Source organism: Cupressus sempervirens, chromosome 1 (genome assembly GCF_028749045.1).
Source record: "Cupressus sempervirens isolate cs-2001-9-10 chromosome 1, ASM2874904v1, whole genome shotgun sequence".
Classification (NCBI taxonomy): Eukaryota; Viridiplantae; Streptophyta; class Pinopsida; order Cupressales; family Cupressaceae; genus Cupressus; species Cupressus sempervirens.
The window spans coordinates 82637488-82643859 of NC_143118.1; positions in this window are offsets into that span (position 1 = coordinate 82637488).

Below are 6372 nucleotides of genomic sequence, written 5' to 3' on the forward strand. Positions count from 1 at the left end.
ATGTAGTGCCTACCCTCGTTCACATCTTTTTTGGACATTGATGCTATTATTATCAAACTTTGATGGACTAGTTTTATGTTGATGGTTTAGTGGTATTGTTTTGACACTATCAAATATTATGATATGGATTCAGTTGATATATGATGAGATCATTTAGACTTTACATTTCATGTATGTATGATGATCATTACATTGCTTTTAGTTATTAATGATGATTAGTTAGATGGTATATTATCTCATGTGTTTTATTATGGATACTTACCCCATACTTGCATGTGTATGGTGTGTGTGTTTTCATATTGTATGGTGTTTCTGATGTGGTTAAGGAAGGGAGTCGTAGTCACCTACTTAGTCGAGATCTACACGATGCACCACTTCCTGCCATTTTCTGTTTAGCTTAGCATTATATATATTGTATGTACATGCATGGTTTTTCTGCAGGATCGACTTCCCTGAATTTCCAGGATGAGCGTACCCTATTATACTATCTCAATGATAAGAGAAGGGAGATAAATTCTCAAGTCCAAATCCTAAACCCTTAAACCATTTGTCCTAGTGAGTTAGGACAAGTATCAGAGTTGAGTACCCATCGAATGTTTCGGATGACATATTTCATGATTTTTAACCCTTTAGACTGATTTTGTATGATTTTTTCTATGATGGGTTTTCATATTTTATCTTGGAGGTCTATGGTGAATTTTCTATTAATTAAGTCTTAATAAATGGATTTAATTAATAAATTAATTATTTGAAGAAATTAATAAAATATCATGATCTTTGATATTTTGATTGTAATTAATTAAATGTGAATTATTGAGGAAAATGAATTAAATAAAAGAAAACTAGAAATTAAAATTAATAATAATAATAAAATAATAATAAAGTAATAAATAAATAATAATAATAAAAAAGTTATAGAAGTTAAGATGGAAGTTATAAAAATTCAAATAGAAATTATATAAAAAGTAAATTGGAGTTATAAGCTTGCATGGGAATTAACGCACTTTTCTATTTCTCATGTGTCAACAACACGGGGGTTAGTGCATTAATTAAGCACATGGTGTCTACAACCCTATGGCTCATCTTGAAGGTTGGAAAAGACCCATGCTTAGTTGGTGACACCTTCTAGCTATTTCAAGAAACACTCTAGAGGTTTCCTAAGAGCTCTTTATATTCAGGCATTCCTAAAAGCTTAGATATAGCGTTTGGAGTGCAATTGGAGCATTGGAGGATTCAAGAATTCTGAAGAAGGGAGCTTGCTCTGTGGGTTTTCTGAGGAAGAGCGAATTAGCATCAGAATCCGGGTAGATTCTTGTGATTTTACTTATGCTATTTCCGCATCTTGCATTCCCTATCTTCTTCGTGTCTTCCATATGTCTTCTGAGGAATTTTATATTTTTATTGTATGCATTCTCAATATGGGCAATTGAATTTATGTGAAAATCTTTATATGCATAGATCTGAAAGAAAACGAGGCTAGGGTTTAAATTCATAGCCAAACCCATTAGATTATTTATTGGATAAATTTGAAGATCAAAGATTTAAAAGAAAATTCTAAAAATTAGAATTTCTAAGTAAACTGTGTATATTCTTAAATCTACATACACATATACATATATATCATTATATACATATATATATGTATGTGTTGTGATGGTGATAAACTCTGCGTGTATATATATATATATATATATATATATACACACATATATATATACATATATATACCCATATATATATATATATATATATATTCATACATATGTATATATATACATATATATTTATTTATTTATATAATAATCGAATGTCAAATCGCGATAGAGTTTCATGTTAATAGTATTTCATATAGCATGGGAACGTTTTTATAAAAAAAATGTTATTGAAAATCGCGTTAAAATTTTTTTTTAAAAATGATGTTGGGCGGGTATTATATACCCCACCCACTGTAGGCCTGCGAGATCGTAGGGTACCTGCGATAGCAGTGTACCTGCGAGATCGCAGGGTACCTGCGACAGCAGTGTACCTGCGATCCGCAGTGTACCTGCAGTGCGGATGTATTGGGCTACGCGATTTTAAAATCGCATTGTGATTTGAGTTTGGTTTTAAATTATATAAAGTTTTATTTGCAACGTTATTTCATATGAGATTTGGATATGAATCTCGATTTTGTTGCAATATCATTAATTATTAAATTTTATTATATATATATATATTTATATATATTTATGTATGTATATATATATATGTATATAAGTATATATGTATATATAATTAATTATAAATGAATATTATAAAGTTCTAAATTAATGGATCACTCTTTTAATGATTTAAAATATTGATATTGAGCTTGTCAATTATGAAGAGATATTAATAATTAATTTAATTAAACTCAGTTTAATTAAGATTAGTTATTAGAATATATAATCAAAGTTTTGATTCATTGAGAGTGTCAATTTTCAAAACAAAATATTATTAGATCAATTAGGAAATTGAGTCTAATAGTTTTGGGGAGAAACTTTTATCTATCAAACAAATACATGGGTTAGGAAAAACATGAAATTTCTCCACTTAATATAATTTGGAAAAACGTAAACTGAGACTTTTAAATTCAAATTTGAAAACTTAGAAAAACCAAAACATGTGTTTACATTGTGTATTCTTTATGCTATTGTTTTGGGTTTTGGGTTGACTAGTGTTGACTAGTATAGAACGTCTACTAGAGGCTTGGGGGTTATGTGATTGTGATGTCATGATGATGTTTTAATCTCAATCTTTATAAACCCAACCATGGTTTGTGATGGAATTCTCTATGTATTGGATGTGAGTACTAATTGTTATAGTTGAGATTCTTGTGTATGAGACTCTTGACCTAACCATTATTTTGGTCATCGATCAGTTATCCTTGATTATTTTCTAGTCGCCATGATGGGACTAAGATGTGGATTTATTCTTGATGATGTCATGTTATGACATGTTTGACTCAACCATTTTTGGAGTCTTCAATTAGTATGATTGAGATATATATTTTGGTTATTGAGAACCATTGGATATTTGATTATCAGTGATACTTCAGTTTCCAATAGAGAGCTATTGTGTTCATGATTTTCTATGGATGTTTGCTGATGGAGATTTGATGCTTTTATGTATATTTGATGATTTTATTATGGATTATCTTTTGTGATTTTGAGATTTAAGAGTCCATGAGCATTAGGGTAGGATATATGCATGTAGTGATGGGAAGTGGCTTGCAATGGGGGTCGGGGCCCTAAGAGGCTGCCAGGGTAACTCATTGTAAGTTGGATTAATAAGTGATAACATTCACACCTAATAGTAACTGAATGAACCTAAAAAGATAAGTGTTTTGTTCTCGCCCATGCCTTGAGTGCTTGTACAGGCTAGGATGGGAGTAGTGAGATGCATGGTTGCGACCTTGCATTTCGTAGTATGCCTCATCAGTATGAGAGGATACTAGTGGCCGCATGAAATCAGTATGGACCCGTGGAGTTTAGCTAACTGCCAGGGTAACTTGTACATGATAAATGCGATGACACTTTCCCACTTGCATAGTAGGTTCCTACATGTCATTTTGTGCCTCTGGGATTAGATGTCAGTTTTGTGATTAGAACCTTTGAGTTAGTATACTTTTAGGATTCCTGGACTTATAGAGATATGTGCTATGTGATTTTGATAGCTTTTTTGGGACTTGAGATTATCTCCTCAGCACGGTGGGAGTGGACCATTTAGGTACCACGCAGTCGGGTGGTAGTGTATTTTCCACTCTTATCATTTTGAGATTCATTGAGACATCGTGGCTGATGCGTCCTTCATGATGGTGGATATGTATCCTTTTTCATTGATGATTAGCATATGTTAGATGATGTTATCTTATGCTTTTACTTGCATGTTAGATTACTTCTACATATGATGTTGTATTTATTAGGAGTGACATTCCTACTATGTAATACCAATGATCTCTTCGATGATTTGGAATGTTACTCACGGAGGGATGGCTAGGATCCACGATGGTCTAATGATGTTATTATTGGTTGGAAGGAACAACGCACTTAGTTTATTATGTTTGATCTTTATGATGGATGTATATGTTCTCTATGATGTTGTATCATGTGATTTTCTGTAATGGGCACTCCTGAATGTCCCAAAAACTAAACCAAATTGCTGAAAGGAATTATGTCAAATAGTTTGCATTCAACCTCTTATTTCTCCGTTTAATGTTTTAAACCCCTTATAACTCCAAAAATTAAACGTTTATTTGTTTGTTATGTTTGTGCATGGAATTGGTATCATACAACATAAACAAGAAAGAAACTACAATAATATGCAAAGTGGAAATGACCTACAGCCAAATAAATGTTATTTTCAGAATTCATAAAACCAAATACATGGCAGATTTATCAACTCACTAATTACTTCAGCATTATTGACATAATACTTCAGCCCATGCTTTTGAACTTGCTGCTACAGTACTTTGTCCTTCAAAGAGTCCACTACCTTTGTACTATCATTCTCTCAAAGCGGCATAAGCGTCGGACAAGTAGTGAAGAAGATATGAGCAAAATACCAAATCTGCCTGTAGCCGGAAATGCAACTAAACTACCTAATAATGAAGCCGATAACAAAAAATTCCAAAGGCCAAACCCCAAGGGAATGACGTCTAGAATGTTACAAGAGAGGATAAATGTCCTCAAATGCCAAGAACAGAGCTGCAACTCACACACCAATTTCTTCTCATATTCAACCTTCTCTAATGAAGCCACAAATGCTTCCTTTTATTCTATTCCCAAGGGTCCGCTCAACTCATATGGGCAATGTGGGATAAAAGATGTGTAATATATAAAACATATATTAAAATACCCCTTATGTCTCCCTTGGGTACACATCACCATAAAATAAATATTAAAGTAACACTTTAATATTTTACAATTAAATTAGACATTACTTTAATAAAACTTCAGGCATTAAAATGTATTAGCAAGCAGACTCCGAATAATGCGAGTGATAGCTCATCGAAAAGCTCTCACCGAGGAGTATCGAATCCAATCACCAAAATTGACCTGCACTGTGTCCTGCCGACTTACTAAAAATAGTAAGTATGCCTAAAACTGAGTAAATCAACTTCATTTTGGCCCTAATTTTTTCTTATCCTCCACTTAGACTTTGGAGAACGTGAAGGCCAAAAGATGGGATCATTACATTATCTCTACTTTGATGTATCATGGATTAGAATAAGATGATGTACCTTATTCTATGTATGTATATTCTTTGAGCTTGTCATACCCTGTGACATGTACAGTGGATGAATAAGCATTTGAAAAATAATGTGTAATCATTGGACTTATCATTATTATTTCATGTGGACGTTGTACTAGATGGATTCATGTATGTAATTCAACATTAAGGGATCTTAAAGAATGTAATCTGTTATTTATGTTATGTTTACTTTCAGATGGACAATGCTATTGCTTCTGTTATTGTGCATAAGTTATATGTGGTGTTCACTTTCAAAAAAAAAAATGCTACTAAACTTAGTGAAATTCTAGGTTAATTCTTTGGATCCCTTGGCAGGGCATTACACTGACAGCAAGAGGGGCTAAAATTGAAACCCGCAGAACAAAATAAATATCCCACTAAAACTACTAAAAGTGATAACAAGGCAAGAACTCCCCAAACTAGATCCAACGAGACTGACCTCATGAAAAACTCGTGCTCATAGCTCCCAAAACAAACAAAATTTGAATCCTTCAGAAGAGGATTATCAAAAATCTCTCAAATTTTCTATTTCAAAAAGTGAGAAGTGAATAATAAAATCACTTTTTCAATACTTATTCACTTTTTGAGTGAATAGTTAATTAGGGCAAATAGCCAACAATAGAAGGTAGACCCCAAATTGACCCAAAAGAAAACAAGTTATTCTTTGTAATGAGAATTCACCTAAGGAAACACTACTAGAAATTAAATATGAAAAGATTTAAAACTCAAAAACCCAAAATTATAGAAAATCACTTAACACTTTCGTGAAAATGCAAACCTCTAAATGCACAGACACACTCACTGGTCTAGTCACATAATGTAGATGAGTTCATATTTACTAGTCACTGAAAGGTTTTAATTTAAAATAATTAAATAAGGATACATCAATTATACAAGGATGATATTGGTAAAATATGAATAGCTAAATCACTAACTCCATGTGCCTCTGTCAGGGATATAAATTTGACACACTAAAATACATGATCAAGTGCAATTGCATATAATATCATAGCCAAAGAAACATGTATTATATACCTAATTAATCCATTTACATCACTCATATTTGCAAAGAGCCTAAAAATACAAGACTGAAGTAAATAA